We start from the raw sequence: 17,865 nt of genomic DNA on the forward strand, positions 1-17,865 counted from the left end.
TAATACAAATTGTATAGCATTTTATGATTTCTAAAGTGTTTCACATGGATCCTCCTTCTTGAACTACACCGTATTCCTATGAGGTAGAAAAGACCATGTTATTCATGCCCACTGAACTCTGAAGTTCAGAGAAGTTAAATGATTTATTCAGCCACATAGCGAGTGAATTGTAAAGTCCTAGAAATAAGGCCCTCTGATTCCTAATCCAGTGTTCTTCCCCAGGTGTGAAATTAATTTACCTGGGGAGGTGCCCCTGCTGGAAAAGGCATGAGGACACAGTATTCCAGAATGTGGCACGTCTTGTGGCCCTGGCTTGGTTGGGTGTACAGGGCCTTCCTGAGTTGTTTTCAATAAGCAAATATTCCTGACACTTCAATTATCCCAACCCAAACAATGAACACACTGTGCAGGAGGCTTCATAAATTTCATTCAGTTGGATGCAATGAGAATAATATAAGTCAAGGCATTGTGTGTATTCCCTCAAAAAAAAAAATCACCCAACAAAACAGAGATTGTTGCAATGAAAACATCTAGGCTAGAAAAAAAGAGAGAATAAGGCTCGATGTTCGTCTCCATCACAGTACCTCGGCAGAGAAAGTATCTTCTGTCAGAAAGCTCGTGCCTTCCATTCTCCTACGAATCAAAGCAGGGCCATCAGTTTTATGATACTTGGACAACTCCAAAATTGTGTGTCTGATAAGGTAATGTCTCTTATTTTTTCTAATTTTTCTATTTTTTGCTATATTGGTTGTCTTGTCATCTCCATGTATACCCTCCTAAGCCACTTCCTCTACCCCACTGTTATGGGCTGAATTGCATCCCCACAAAAAAGATTTGCTGAAGTCCTAACTCCCAGTACCTCAGAATGTGGCCTTATTCAGAAATAGGGATCTTAAAAAGGTAATCGAGTTAAAATGAGGGTGTCAGGATGGGCCTTAATCCAACATGACTGGTGTCCTGTGAAAAAAGAAATTTGGACACACAGACAGACACACACAGACGGAAGAGACACAGGGAAAACATGACCATCTACCAGCCTAACCAGAAAAATGATAGTTATTTTCTTGGCAAATCTCAAAATTTCATAGAAAAATGTACAAAGAAAGCACTGGAAAGATTTATGCAGATGACACATTGCTCCTCTTTTCTACGTCTGTGGAACAGGAGTGGATTAGTTCTAGTGACAATGTCTGATGTGTTGGTACCCGAATTCATTAGGACATGTTCAGTTACAGGTAAGAGGATGTCCCTATCAGAGTGGTTTAAACAGTGAAGGCAACTTCGTGGCTCCCATATGAGAAAATGCAGATGGAGTCTGGGCTTTGGGCATGACTTGATCAAGGCTCTAGAATAATTTCTCTGTGATTCTCTCAGTCCTGCCTCTTTCATGTGTTGATTCTACCCTTAGGCTTGTTTCCCTCGTGGTAGCAAAATTATTGCAATGGTTCCAGCGTGCGTGTCTGAACCCAACACTTTCCAGAGAAAGAATGCTTCTGTGCCCAGGTTCCCCAGCAAAAGTCCTGGGTGTCGTGCTGATTACTCCATCCCAACCAATCCTGGGGGAAGCCGGGTGCTGATTGGTTAGGCCTGACTTGCATGGTCCAATCACTGTGGCAAGAGGCTTGGGATTCCCTCGTGACATAGACCATTCAGGGCCTCCCTTTGGAGCTAGGGCTGAGTGTCCAAACGACCAGGCCACCACTGAATGGAAGGAGATCAAAATGCATACAGAGGAGTCACCACAATGGCTGCTCACAACTAAACAAACACTTTGCATATTATGAAGTTCAATATTGTGAAGATCTGATTGTTAAAAAAAATGTTAGCTTGGGCTATACCCATCTGCTGGAATGTGGAATCCAGAATATGGAGGTTTCCTTTCATATCTTAGGAGGGGCTGTAAGTAGAAGAGGTGAGGTTGTATTTGTTTTATTTATCAAGCACTGTTGCAGTTACTATGGCTACGAAAGAAGTTATCTCAAAACGTAGTGCCTTAAAATAACAATAATTATTCATTATCTCTCAAGGTTTCTGTGGATCAGGAATTTAGGTTGAGTGTAATTTGGCAGATGTAGCTCAAGGTGTCTGCTGTGGTTGCAGTCACTATGTGGCTGTGGCTGGGATCATCTTGAAGGCTTCTTCACTAAATGTATACACACCTATACTCGAGATGGCACCTGATCTGGGACAACTGGAACAGCTGAAGATCACTGGACTTCCCTTTCTATTCCTATGTTGTCTCTTCATGTGATCTCTGCAGCGTGGTGGCTTCAGGATAGGGTCCCAGGGGTGTGTGTGTGGCATATCTATATTTAGCTCTGTATTTGTATCTATAATACACACACAGAGAGAGACATAGAAAAGCAGGTGAACTCTTACTACCTTCGATGACCTAGCCTTAGAAACCAGCGGCTTCACTTCTGCAGCATTCTGTTCATCAGGGTTGTCACAAAGCGCCACAGGGCTCAAGGGGAGGGGAAATGGACTCCACCCTGAAAAGTGAGTGGCAAGCTTCTAGCAGAGCATGCGGGACTCAGAAAACTGCTGTGTCCCTGTATGGAAAATACAATCTGCCACACACTTAACAGCATTTTTATACCATAGTTGTTCTAAGTGTGTTACAAATACCAACTCTTGTAATGAATCAGATGCTGTCTGTTCTCCACCCACATTTCCTTGGCCCTCACCATTTCAGCACCTATCAGCTCAACTTTCAAATGCCAGAACGTGGCCTGAGAACTTCTGCTGGTCTCTGGAGCCTGGTGTGCTCCTGCTTGCAGCAGGACAGGTATGTTGGAGAATAAATGTCATCTAGGCACAGTTATCACACATAATTGGCAGGAATTGATGTGTAAGTACCCTGGCTCTCTTGGCCCATGGTAGCAGGATGGGAGTTTGATTCTGAGGCATGTGTTCTATGCTGGCCCCCAGAGTCCCCAGGGGGTAAGCTCCAGTGGCCCACGGTGGTGACTAGCTTGACAATACAACTTTATCAACTGCCTTTCTTTCCACGTCTTCTTCCTACCACCACACTTGTGTCTCCTGTCCCTCCCAAATAAACTATTTGGATTTGAACCTTTCTGGGGCACTCAAATTAAGGCTTTTAACTGGCTCCAGATCACTTACTTAGGAATTTGAACCCAGAGTATAACTGCAGGTGGCTTTGAGAAGCTCTGTCTTAGCACCTAAACTAAGTGACCTTAGAGGACAGGCAGTGCTGAAGAGGGTAGAGAGCCCTAGAAAGGGAGCCAGAACTCCTCCACTCTGGGCCTGGATGCTCCAAGCTTACGTCCACCAGACATTTATTGAGCTTTGTACTCTGAGCCCAGCATTGGGCTAAATGCTAGAGGACCTCAGTTCTCTGATTCTGGGAAGGGCATAAAAATGTTTGGCCAAATTCTCTCAAGGCTGTGATGGAAATCATGGTAGACCTGTAAATAAGAAAGCCTGTTCCTGGTGTAACATTCATTTTAGAAACACGGTTTCTAGACCTCAGCATGGACCAATGGGATGGGGCTAGGATGAGCGTATTAGCTCAGGCTCCCATAACAAAATACCATAGACTGAATGGCTTAACCAACAGAAATTAATTTTCTCATAGCTCTGGAGCCTGGAAAGTCCAAGATCAAGGTGTCAGCTGATACAATTTCTGATGACAGCTCTCTTCCTGGCTTGCAGGCCTTCACTTTGTGTCCTCACATGGTGGAGAAAGAGAGAGCTCTGGTCTCTCTTCCTCTTCTTATAAGGACATTAATCCTACGGGGTAAATCCTATTGCCCCATCAGATACCCAGCACTGATGCCACGCCCCCCATGCCAGCACCCTTAAGGGATATGCACAGCAACCACGGTTGTTTCCCTTGAGTCTGGAAGATGTCTTAGGATTCTTCTCTACACAGCCACAGAGAGTTGACCCGTGTTGGCATGTGGGATGAAATCCACTTCCAATTCTAGTCATGAAGAGTAAATGCTTAAGAAAAAAAAAAACAAAAAAGCAGTAGTCAAGAAATGCCTTAGGAGTCTGGAGGCAGGAAAGTTAGATCATTGTAGGCTGGAGAGGAGAGGAAGTATTCGCAGGGGTGAGACCTGTGCTGGATTCCAGAGGATGGCCTCGATCCTGATAGCATTTCCTGGAGGACAGTATTGTAGTAACACGTAGGGTATGTGCCAGGTATGTGCAGAGACACGAAAGCAGGTCTGGGTGGGAGCAGAGAGTTGTCATCGGCTCTGGAAGGTGGATGATGGTGAAGGGGGTCTTGAGAATTTTTTCCCTGTGACAAAAAAAACAAGTATACGTTTTCGTTTCTTGACCTCCTTCACTGTGGTGACGTTGACCTGCATCCAATACATCCATTAATCACCCTGTACCAAACTTTGAAACTGCCCCCTCCACAGCCTTGAACTCAGAACTTTTCCTTCTTTTCCTCTGTGCTCTCTCCTTCTAAACTATCATGTCTTCCTAATACTCCCGTAACACTGGATATACGTGATGAAGATGGTTTAGAAACTAGTGCCTAGCCCTCATTTCAGTCGCTGCATGGATATTTCCAACTGGCTGTCTTAACAGCACCTCAAAGTCAACGTGTCCCAAGTCAAACTCTTCTTTTTCTCTGAACAGCACAGCCATTCCTCCACCGACCTGCTCAGAGCCCTGGAGGGACGAAGACAAAACTCACCTAAACGGGACGCCAGGCCCCACCGGCTGGGTATTGTCACACCTTACCTCATTTAATCCTCACAACAAGCAAGGAGGTAGACAATATTGGTTTTGTTTGCAAATGAGGAAACAGAGGCTTAGAGGGGTTAAAGAATTTGCCTGAAAGTAAAGTGAAAAGTTTTTATAAATAGAGCTGGGATTGCACTGCAGATCTGTGTGACTTCAAAGTCCGTGCTCTCTTCATCCTTCGCCAAGATCTTGTGTTTTCCCTTTAAATCTTACATCTGTGTTTCCCTTCCGTTCCCTCCATCGCGCCCGTTCCTAATGCGCCACCCAAGGGGAGGGTCCCTAATAAGCCTCCGAGAAGAGCGGCTGTCCGAGGCCCAGCGCCAGCTGCTTCATACGGACTCATGGACACTGATGCTTGGTCTCCGGCCCCAGAGAAATTTACGGTTCAGAATAGAAAATAGCAAGGAGGCTGTGGGAGGAAGGTGAGAGAAAAGGTGGGAGGTAGAGAGAGCGGGGAGGGGAATAAGGTGTGGGCCTCGGAGGGAACCTGCCAGTCTCATGGTTTGCCCTGGAAACCCGTCCTCTCAGCCCCAGCCCACTTCTGGGCACTCCTGTCACCCCTCCCTGCCATCCACGCGGGCACAGTGTGAGTAACCACGACAGCAGAATGTGGTCCTCCTCCCTGACACAGTCCTAAACACAAAACCAAGCAGCGGGAAGAATGGCCTCTAGGGGTAAATGTCTGTAAACATTGGTCATATTTCTTTTCAATATTACCGGCTAACATTGCGGAGCTATTACTAACGGGCCAGAGACTCTGCTGAGTACTTTCTAGGGATGGTATCATGTCGTCCACGCAGCAACCACAGCGCATTTTGCAGAGAGTCAAGTCAGGCTCACAGAAACATACCTGGGGTCCCAGGGTTGAGATGGGTAGAACCAAGCCCAAGTCTGCCTAGTTCCAGGGCCCCTGCACTTCACCCCTACATCAGCCTGACAACCTAGTATACCCTTCAGAAAAAGGTTCCTGTTACAAAAGTAACACAGTGTGCGTGTGTGTGTGTGTGTGTGTGTGTGTGTGGTTGTTATAAAAGTGTGGATAAAGAAGAGTGAAGAAAATGGAAAATCCTATTATTCCACCACCCAGAAATAACCACTGTTAACATGTGGGCATATCTGCTCCCAGACGTTTCTATGCCTAGATACACTATTCTTCTTGAATAAAAACAGGATTACATAGTGTATACAGTTTTATAATGTTTGTTCATGCAACAATATACTGTACCATGCATTTCCTTCTTATCACAAAATAGTCTTCTATGATATAACAGGTTGTGTAGGACACCTTTATTCCTGTGAATGGATGTATAACTTTTTTAACCAGTCCTTTAATTGTTTGACATTTAGGGTTTCAGTTTTGTTTTGTTTTTTATTTTTTCACCCTTGTAAATAACTCTGTGATGGACATCTGTGTGCTTGAAGCCGTCCAGCCAGACCCCTCATCTTCTCGGGCCCTCCTCCAAAGCCTTTGTCATGTGGCCGCTGGAGGGATCGTGGCCTTGCAACATGCAGCTTGCTCTGCCTGAGTCTCCTTCTCACTCCCCACTCGCTGGCTAACTCGTACTGTCTCTCAGATCTTAGTCAAAATGCAGCTTCTTCCAGGAAGCCTTCCAAGACTTCCCAGACTAGATCAAGCCCCTCAGTTGTTTTTGTTCCTAGATCCCACACAACTCCTTCATTGCATTTAACATCATTGTAATGAATTCATTGGCCATGTAGTCACTTGTCTAATGATGATATTTTCTAGTAGATTATTAGCTTTGTGAGGACAGCAACTGTGACTCCATTTTTTGCTCTTCTATCGCCAGAGACTAGCAAGGGCACTTAGTGTTTTTAAATAAATAAATGAATGAATTTATTTATTAAATGAATGTACCCAAGAGTGTGGACACCCTTGAGTATTTTCTTAAGTAAAACTTTAGGAGTCAAATTGTTGAGTCAAAGGACATGCACATTTTTAAGACCTTTCATGGCTTGCTCACTTGCTTTCCAGGAAGGTAGTAACATTTCCCGTTCCCATCACTAGTGTGTAGGGAGCAGGTCTCCCTTTATGTGCCTTTAGCTAACTCATCATTTATTTTTTAAAGCCAGTTTATAAAATGATTGGCCAGATTACACCAATCAGTGTTGGAATTTCGTTCCAGACCTAGTTGAATACAGACAGGACAACAAATTACTATTTTACAAAATGCACTCTGAATCCACAAAACACCTTTTTCTACTTTATTATCACTGTAAGGGATCAGTTCTACTCATAGATCCTAGGTTTCTTAACCGTTACAGTGATAACTACCATTGTCTGATTACCTAACATTTGTTGAGGATCTTCTATGTTAGTATACCACGCTCATGCTTTTCTTGCATTATCTCATTGAACCCAAGCACAGCCCTAATGAGATAAACACCATGATTATCCTCAATCACAGATGAGTGACTGAAGCACAGAGATGTTAGATGACTTGCCTGAGGTCACACAGCTAACGGGTGATGTAGCTTTTTGAACTCAGTCTTGATTCCAGAGCCTGTGCTCTTAACTAAGCATTACACAGCTTCCAGTTTCAACAGACAACCCCTGTCTTTTCAGATCTCATTTTCAAGCTTCCTTGAATTAAAAAAAAATCTGTAGCCAGCACTATTTCAAAATAGTTCTTCTAGAGATAACTAATGTAACTGCTATATGCCACATGTCTCACACCAACTTGTTTGCAATATTTTTATTTCCACATTATTAGTGTTGCCATTTTACAGATGACAAACTGAGGCTCACATAAGTTACATCACTTGTCCACACTAGGACAAGTGGACAAGCTAGGAAGCAGTAAAAACCAAATTCTGAATCTACGGCCTATAAATTCTTTCTACCTTCCCCAGCAATACTCAACTCTAACAGTTGTTTATTCCTTTACTAATTTTTTAGCCAAGGCTTTTATGAAATAAACTTCTCTACTGGAAAAAGTACAGGCAAACTCTGGAGATATTGCTGATTCAGTTCTAGACCAGCTTAATAAAGCAAATATTGCAATAAAGCAAGTCACACACACTTTTTGGTTTCCCAGGGCATATGAAAGTTATATTTACACCATACTGTAATCTTTTAAGTGTGCAATAGCATTACATCAAAAACAATATATGTACCTTAATTTAAAAATGCTGTATTGAAAAAAAATGCTAATGATCATCTGAGCCGTCAGTGAGTCATAATCTTTTTGCTGGTGGAGGGTCTGGCCTCATTGTTGGTGGCTGCTGACTGATCAGGGTGGTGGTTGCTGAAGGTTGGGGTGGCTGTGGCCATTTCTGAAAATAAGACAACAATGAAGTTTGCCGCATCAATTTGTTCTTCCTTTCCCAAAAGATTTCTCTGTAGCATGTAATGCTGTTTTGTCTGACAGCATGGCACCCACAGTAGGACTTCTTTCAAAATTGAAATCAATCCTCTCAAACCCTGCTGCTGCTTTATTAACAAAGTTTATATAATAGTCTAAATTCTTTGTCGTCATTTCAACAATGTTCACAGCATCTTCACTAGGAGTAGTTTCCATCTCAAGAAACCACTTTCTTTGCTCACCCATAAGAAGCAACTCCTCTCACCTGTTCAAGTTCGATCACGAGATTTCAGCAATCCAATCACATCTTCAGGCTCCACTTCTAATTCTAGTTCTCTCGATATTTCTACCTCATCTGCAGTAACTTCCTCCGCCGAAGTCGCCTCTCAACATCATCCATGAGGATTAGAATCAACTTCTTCCAAACTCCTGTTAGTGTTGTTGTTTTATTCTCCTCCCGTGAGTCATGAATGTCCTCAATGGCATCTAGAATGGTGAGTCCTTTCCAGAAGGTTTCCAATTTACTTTGCCCAGACCCATCAAAGGAACCATTATCTATGACAACTATAGCCCTACAAAATAAACAATAAGACTTGAAAGTCAGAGTTACTCCTTGATCCGTAAGCTGCAGAATGGATATTGTGTTAGCAGGCATGAAGACAGCATTAATCTCCTTGGACATCTCCATCAGAGCTCTTGTGTGAACAGGTGCATTGTCAATGAGAAGTAATATTTTAAAAGGAATCTTTTGTTCTGAGTAGCAGGTCTCAATGTTGAGCTTAAAATATTCAGTAAACCATGCTGTAAACAGATGTGCTGTCAGCCAGGCTTTTTTGTTCCATTTATAGAGCACAAGAGCACAGGCAGAGTAGATTTAGTATAATTCTTAATGGCCTTAAAATTTTCTGAATAGTAAATGAGCATTGGCTTCAGCTTAAAGTCACCGACTACATTAGCCTCTAACAAGAGAGTCAGCCTGTCCTTTGAAGCCAGGCTTTGTCTTCTCTCTAGCCATGCAAGTGCTAGATGCCATCTTCTTCCAATCTAAGGCTGTTTTGTCTACAATGAGAAATTGTTTTCCAGCGTAGCCACCTTCCTCAATGATCTTAGCTAGATCTTCTGGATAACTTACTGCAGCTTCTATGACAGCACTTGCTGCTTCACCTTGCACTTTTGTGTTATGGAAATGGCTTCTTTCCTTAAACCTCATGAACCAATCTCTGCCAGCTTCTGACTTTTCTTCTACAGCTTCGTCACCTCTCTCAGCCTTCGTAGAATTCAAGGGAGTGAGGGCCTTGCTCTAGATTAGGCTTTGGCTTAAGGGAATATTGTGGCTGATTTGATCTATCCAGACCACTAACCCTTTCTCCGTATCATCAGTAAGGCTGTTTCACTTTCTCACTCATGTGTTCACTGGAGTAGCACTTTTAATTTCTTTCAAGAACTTTTCCTTTGCATTCACAGCTTGGCTAACTGTTTGACACAAGAGGCCTAGCTTTTGTTCTGTTTGAACTTTTTTTTTTTTTTGAGACAGAATCTTGCTCTGTCACCCTGGGTAGAGTGCAGTGGTGTCATCATAGTTCACGGCAACCTCAAACTCCTGGGCTCAAGCGATCCTCCTGCCTCAGCCTCCCGAGTAGCTGGGACTACAGGCGGATGCCATCACACCTGGCTGATTTTTCTATTTTTAGTAGAAAATAGTCTTGCTCTTGCGCAGGCTGGTCTCAACTCCTGACATCACGGGATCCTCCCACCTCAGCCTCCCAGAGTGTTAGGATTACAGGCGTGAGCCACCACACCCGGTGCTATCTCAACTTCTGACATGTTTTCCTCACTAAGTTTAATCATCTCTAGCTTTTGATTTCAAGTGAGAAACATGCAACTCTTCCTTTCACTTGAACACGCAGAAGCCATTGTAGGGTTATTAAATGTCCTAATTTCAACATTATTGCATCTCGAGGAGTAGGGAGACCCGAGGAGAGGGAGAGAGACAAGGGAACAGCTGGTCAGTGGAGCAGTCAGAACACACACAGCATTTGTTGATTAAGTTCACTGTCTTGTATGGGCATGTTTGAGCCCCCTCCAAAACGATTACAATGGTAATATCAGAGATTACTGATCACAGATCACCGTAACAGATGTACTAATAATGAAAAAGTTTGAAATATTGGGAGAATTACCAAAATGTGACACAGAGACACAAAGTGAGCACACACTGTTGGGGAAATGGTGCTGATAGATTAGCTCGATGCAGGGTTGCCACAAACCTCAGTTTGTAAAAAAACACAATATCTGCAAAGTGCAATAAAGTGACATGCAACAGACTGAGGCATGCCTGCGCTTAAATAGGAGATAGAAGATTCTATTTCCAACGTTGCCAGTAACTCTGTGCACAGAGAAATTGTGGATTCTCGAGTCCCTTGGAGTTTAAATGCTGCGGCTCTGGGCACTGGGCAATGGGAAGAACAGGAACTTGGGCATCAGGAAGATCTGTTTTCAAAATGTGACTTGCCACTTTCTAGCTGATGGATCTTGGTCGTGACAGTTAAACTATCTGATTTCAATTTTCTCATCAGTAAAATTGGGCTAATAGTATCTTCCATGCTTAATTACTATGAGAATCAGTGCTAACACATCGGACAACCCCTGGTACCTGGTAGGCATCGGTAAAGGACAGCGCTAGGGGTGCCAGTGCTAACTGCTAACTGCGCTGGCAGCATGACAGTGACTTCCTTCTGTTGCCCGCATAAGCCTCGGTCTCACTAGAGGAAGTCTACACACACAGTTATCACCGAGCAATGCCTAAAACACACTCAACACCCTTGAACTTTCCTGTGACTACGATACATGCTTTTCAATCTATCTTAAGGTGACCTTCACTTGCATGGAAAGTCTGAAAATGTACAGTCAGAGTTGCGTAACTGTGAGGCTGGCCTATAAAAGAAGCAGCTTTTCTCTCCCTCCTTCAAGTTTTTTTCATCCACTTGAGGCATTCCCCTTGTGGGCGTGTGATCTCCCCAACGGCAGCAATAGCTCAGGCAGCCACAACCACAGCCCTCAGCCCGCTGCAAGTGAGAGCACAGAGCACCTGGCCCCCTGCGGGCCCCAGGCTCTGGAGCAGTTGCAGTTCCATCTGGTGGCCGCCAGAGCAAAGGCTGGCCAAGCTCAGAGGCCTCCAGGCTTGCCCCTGAGCAGTGAATACACAGGGGTTGTCTGTCCTTCCCCGGGGCGAACTGACTCCAGGAGAACCTCTGGTCAAACCCCAGTGACTCAAGATTCCAAAGATGCCAGGAGAACCAAGGCACTCAGATGACCCTCTGCCATCAGAACAAACCCTTGTCTGTGGTCCAGGTAGGAGCAGAGTGTTAGCATCTCAGTGTAGGTCATAGCCCGGGAACTGACAGGCCATTTCAGAGGCAGGACAAGAGCCACAGAAATGGGCTGTCTTCTGCCCGGTAGTGCTTAACCCTGGTGGCACTGCAATATCACCAGGAGATAAAAACAGGCAAAAGATGTGGACCAATATTACAACAACCAATCCTTACATCAAGCTCACCCTGTGCCAGACGCTATCTAGTAATCTGCAAACCTCCCGAGACTAAGTAACATCATTTTCCCCCACTTAACACATGCGGAATGGGAGTACAGAGAGGTTAAATAACTTGCTAAGATCCCACAGCCAATAAGTGGTAAAGACACTTTGAATCCACCCGGCATTCTGACTTCAGACACCAAGCTCTGAACCACTATGTCTCACAAAAGAGAAATTATAAGAGACTGACAGACACACGAGAAGACGTTCAACCTCAACAGTGACCAGAAGAAGGTGTGGCAAAACGGACATGCTCAAACACATCAGCCACTTTAGAAAGGGAATGTGCCAATATCCACCAAATGTAAACTGTGAATTCCCCTTGGTGCAGGACTCCACTTCCAGTAATCTATACCGCTGGAATTCTCAAAAAGCTTTGTGTACTAAGGATGCTCACATACGGCATTGTCTTCGCAAGACCTTCTAGCCATCTCTGTATGTGACTCATAGTAAAGTACCTGGCACTTGGTAGGGGCTCTAGAACTACTTGCAAGAATATGCAAACATTAAATATTTATGTAGCTAAATAATGATGTATTTGTCCAAGTACTTCAGTATTGCTACTAACAATTCAGTAGTACAAGTGTGACCAGACCCAAGTTCTGCAGAGCTAAAAAAAATCAGAAAAAGGCTCCTCTCTTCTAGGCTCTGTGTGGCCATCACCTACTGTGCCACCTCCTGCTCCCTGCTGGCTTCTGACTGGGTTCAGCCCATGGGCAGCACCAGCAGATCAGAGGGTGGGCTGAGAGTTGGAGTGTTTGCTCCCCTCTCCCCTCATGAGCACCCCTGTCCCTCCGGGCCAGGTCATGGTTTCAGCAGTGGCTGGGATTCCTTACAACCCCAGCTCTCTCTGGGTGGTCCCTGTTTCAGGTCTGTGACTCATACCGGGTCTGATGATGCCTTTTCTTCCCCTGCAAGCCTGGAAGAGGGGACAGTTTCTGCTCTTGCTAGTCTCTGCCTGCCTCCCTACGCCCGCTGCTGCACTCACCTGTGTTCAGAGCTCCTTACCAACCAGTCTTGGACTGAAGCCCTTGAGGGCGCCATCTCTTTTTGCCAGAACCCTGAGTAATTCGGCCTCAGACTTCCATGCAGTGCACATTTATTGAGCACCACCTGGGGTTACCAGCATGAGGATGTAAGTCCCTTCCACTTGCTGGCTCAGGGGAGCAGCTGCAGCAAAAGTGTTCCATGGGCCCAGGTAGGACCTTAACCTCTAAGTTTGGTCAGAGCTTGGCTCTTTTCCATGTGACAATGAATTAAGATGGCACACACGTCGTTAAATTAGTTTTTGTTCAGGTGTTCGTCTAAGTCAATCTAAATCCCGTTAAAACATCTATGTTCCTAGAAAGCTCTTAAGAAATTCATCTCCTAAGCAAATGCAGTGAGTTCAAAGAGGCCAACAGGTAGCTACAAATAAACCTGCTACTCCTCAAGTGTCCTCATCTCAGGGAAGGATGCTATCAACCACTGGTCCCAAACCGGGAGCCCTGGATTTTCTCACTCCACCTCTCTAAACCTCTCTCTGGCTCATCCCCTCCCATCCACCCTCATTGCTGCTGCCCGGGTCCAGCCCTTACCTTTCTTCTCTGCTTTGTAATTGTCATAAGGAGTGGGTGTGTCTTCATCTCTGCATTCCAGCCTGGCATATTGTGGCACAGAGTGAGCCCTCACTAAAGCTTAGTTGCATGAATCAAATCCTATCACAGTAGCTTGCCACTTTTTTTCCTTCTCCAATCCATCTTCCACCTGACATGGTGAGATCCTTCTAAATCAGAGATGCAGTTATAGCTATATCGTTACTTAAAGTCCTCAATGGTTCCCCCATGGCTCTTAGCCAGGGGTTGCCAACCTTTCTCTGTAAAGGAACAGATAGCAGATAATTTAGGCTTTTTTTTGCCATGTAGTTAGTTTCTGTTGCAACTACTCAATTTTGCTATTGTAGTGTGAAAATAAACATAGGTGATACATAATCAATGAGTTTGGCTGTGTTGCAGTAAAACTTGATTTACAAAAACATGTGGCAGGCTGGATTTGGCCCAAGGGCCAGTTTGCTGACCTGCTCTAAGCAAGTATGTCCAAGCTGGTTCCTGTGGCCTACAGACTGCTCAGGACCTGCGTTCGGCTGGCCTTTTTCTCCAGACACTTCTATTGCACACTTCGTTCCCCATCAATGTCACTCTTCTTACAATCCCTCAAATGTGCTGTGGATGTTAGGGTATCTGTGACTTTACTCTTACGGCTCTCTTTTTCTAGAGTCCCCTTTCCCCATATATATGCCCATGAAACACCTGTCTTTCAAAACTCCTTGCATTAACGCCTCTCCTGTACCCTGGCCACCCCTGCCCCATGGAGAACCTCACCCTCCTTTTGCTGCCTTTGCACCTGCTTCCATCATTACACCTAACTCTATCCTGTCATCACTTGTCCACATGTCTATAGCCGGTTTTGGAGGGGACAGGACTATTACAGAGGTGCTTAGGAAATGTTTGCTGATTGAACTGAGACCAATGTGCCTTGCAGTGGGGCGATTCCGGATTTGCTTAGGACAGCCCTAGTTCTTATGTGTTGCTCAAACATAAGAGTTTAGCGCTTTTTTTCATTCTCAGAAGTGACCTCATGCAAATGACAAATTATATAGTTGCCCTCCCTTCTGGATTCCTTGTAGAAGCGGCTACCTGTTTGGAGGACTACAATAGAAGAGCCTAGGGTCTCCCTTCCCTATGTTCACTTCCTTTCCAGTATTGGCAGCAGCAGATCAGCGTCCCTGGCTTCCCCGGGCCCAGCACAGCTCAGCACAGCTGAGGGGCCAGGGCAGAGAGGTTGCCAATGCAGGTCTGGTTTTCTGTGTCAACTCAGCACAGTGGAAGAGGACTAATCGTGACACTGAGGACAGTTAAGACTTGCAAGAAGGGTACATTCCCATGGTGACCAGCGAACTCTGCCTGCTCTATGACCCTCGGACAACTCTAACTGAAGCCAGGGCGACGGGGAGAGAGCAGTAGGACTCCATGCTCAGTGCAGGAAATCCTCCAAGCCCAGGCCCCACCAGGGAAAAGCCATCTGTGGCGGCTTTTTGTACAAAGAGGGAGTATCTCACTAAAGCACCCCCCCCCCGGGTCTCATCACGGGTCATAGGAGTGGCTCCCGGACAAGGTGCCCAGGAAAGAGAAAGAGAAAGCACTGAATGGCCTTTTCCCCCTACGCCTGCTCCTGCTCCGCTTGTTTGACAAGCAGCCGGTTGCCCGAGCCCCTTTCCTGAGCTTCCTGCCTCCTCCCCCGCACTTCAGACACTTCCATCTCTGTTCCCTGGGCCCCTCACAGGAATACGAAATGATCACCCGGAAGTGGGGCTGCATAAGGAGCCCTTGGTTCTTTGAAAGCAATCCCCAATCCCAGAGTGGTTCCCTAACTCTCGCAGCTCTGAGTGCCTTTGCCAGAAATGCCCCCCTCTGCGTGTGAATCCCTACTGTTATCTGCATGGCCATCTACAAAGCCACCCTCCTAAAAGGGCAGCCTGGTTATTTCCAAGACAATTGAGCTCCTTCTGACCCCAAGGTTCTAACTCCTGACCGTGAATCTATGCTCCTGACTTTTTGTTTAATAAGTCTTTTGAGTAGCTTTTGCATAATTCCCACCCCAACCCCAGCTACATTCAATTCTCCCCAATAGACATGTATCCCTCATTGTGTGTCAGGCAATGCCCTGCTTTAAAAAACATGCCAATAAACAAAGACTGAAACTTGGAAAACAAAAGGATCCCTGGCAGACATTCAGAAGGAATCTTCGCATTATGAGGACTCGCCGTAATTTCTTTACAAATTGAAATTGCTTCTGGATTTAAGTGTTCCTTTGTGACTCCTTACAGCAAAGAGTTCAGGAGCCACCGTCAAAAAAAAGATCATCTCTCAAACTATAACAGAAGGAAAACAGGAATCAATTTATTCCAAACGTTTTAGAAACACCCCCCTCCTTGACTTATATTACGTAGAATATAGGTGCATGCTTGATACATCACCAAAGAAAATCAAATAAAATCCAGCTCCAAAGAATATGGCAAAACAATTCAGTGGCAAAAGCCGTGAATTCTGAAACTTCAGTGAACTGGTGACGTATTGCCCACCGGGCACAAAGTACTCCTTAAGCTTAGAACAGGGGATTTTAGCGGAACAAGGAATGCTTCTTGTTCTCAATGAGCTATTCATTTGGAAGAAAGAGAAGATAATGTATGCATAATTCACGTAAGACTGAAAATGAGCTATGTGATCTTGAGCAATTTATGTAAGTTCACTAAGTCAGCTTCCTCGTGTTTAAAACAGAAAGTACCTATCACAGGATCTCCGTGAGGACTACACGAGATGATGCGAACAAAGAGCACAGTGCGGTGGCGGCAACGGCACAGGACGTCATTCCACGTTAGCTGTGCTGCTATCTTGGTTCTTATCTTCACCTGTGTTTGCCTCGCACACTCATTACGGAAAGTGGAAAGAGATTATTCTGTGTATGACAGTCAAGAAACGATGGCTGGAGGAAGTGGCATCTGAGCTGGATCTTAGAGGACGGGTGGGATACAGGGAGAGGTGACGGAGCTCACGATGACGCAGTGTGTCAGTTTCGGCAAGAGGAAGGACAGTGCGGGCCGGGTCCTGGAGGCCAGGGACAGGTTTGGCTGGCATGAGGATATCCAATAGGGAGAAATAGGAGGTAAGCCTGGGAACAGAGGTTGAGATAAAAGTTTGAAGGAAATTCCCGGATGAGGTATTTGAACATCACCGTATAGTCAATAGGGAGCAACCGAAGGTTTTAGGGGAGAGGAGTAATATTCTCTGAGTTACACTTTAGATATATTCTTCTGGCTGCAGTGTACCAAATGGACAGTAGCAGAGAGACCAATCAGAAAGCTCTTTGGCTATTTTAATGGCCTGGGCAAAAGATGGTGAGGGCCTAAACAAGCCCAGAGACCACAGAAAATAGATAAAGCAGACAGATGGGAGAAACATTTGGGGACGAGATCAGCTAGCCTAATTTAAGGGAGAAGGAGAGGGTGGAGTCATCTTACAGTGATTCAAAGATGTTGAACTTGGGTACAGATGCCATTTAAAAAGTTAGGAAATAGAAGAAGTGCAACCAGTTCAGAGGACAAGAGAGAAGATATCTGTAGCTATAGTGCCCAACTCTAAGGCTTCTACTGGCAAGAAGGCCTTGGATGGAAAGTATCTTTCTGTTTCCTCATCTGTGAAATGGAGATATATATTCCATAACTTCCATAAATAGCTTTACCTATTTCTAAGTTTGAGCTTCTCAAAGACTGGAGTCTCTGTCTGTACTCATGATTCACTGTAATTTGGGGAGTAAATGTATGAATCACCCCATGTGTGCCTATTTATATCTATTACTACTTACCCAGAAAGACTTGAATAGACTGGCAAAGTCAACTGTGAGCCCAGCGTTCTAATACTTGGAAAAAAGAGAGGGGGTTCATCTGTTTGTTAAACAGCTCCTTTGGTGTATAAAATGCCAATGGTAGTTACTGAGACTCTAGTTTCTTGGCAACTTGGATGGAAATCATAGTAATGTACCAGTCAGGTCCAGTCAAGAAAATAGACCATACTAGGTATTTTAACAGATAATATATAATATAGGGATTTCATCAAATAGATGTTGGAGGACTGAAAAGGATAAATGAGAACAGTGAGCTGACACCAAGGTAATAGCTGCAGGAAGTGTCCCCCACCACAAAGGAGAACAAAGAAAAGATGCTGAGGTTGTCAGAACCTACTAGCTTAGTGGAGAATGCCGTGGAGCTGGGGCCCAGGCCTCCGTGGAAGGAGTGCTGCCTAGCAAGTGGTGCTCTCTGACACGTTGCATTTAGGCTACTTCTGGAGGTGCTGGGAGAAGGTGAACTGGAACCCACTGCCACTGCCGGAGTGATGCTGACATGAGCAGCCAAAGAAGAATAAGCAAGTCCCCTGCCCCCTCCTCCTGCTCCTATTGTAAGAACCTAACATGAAGCCAGCTAACACAGGAGAAATAAAGTTTGCAGAGTCCCAGCATAATACAGCAAAGAGAGAAAAGAGGGGTAGATTTGTAGCTGAGAACCAAAAGCTCAATAACTGACATGAGGAATTTTACATAGCACATGATTTGAGAACTATCAGACTGCTATATTTATTTTCTGAACAAGCAACCACAAAATATAACAACTTTTTCAGATAACGGAGCACAGAC

Source organism: Lemur catta, chromosome 14 (genome assembly GCF_020740605.2).
Source record: "Lemur catta isolate mLemCat1 chromosome 14, mLemCat1.pri, whole genome shotgun sequence".
Classification (NCBI taxonomy): domain Eukaryota; kingdom Metazoa; phylum Chordata; class Mammalia; order Primates; family Lemuridae; genus Lemur; species Lemur catta.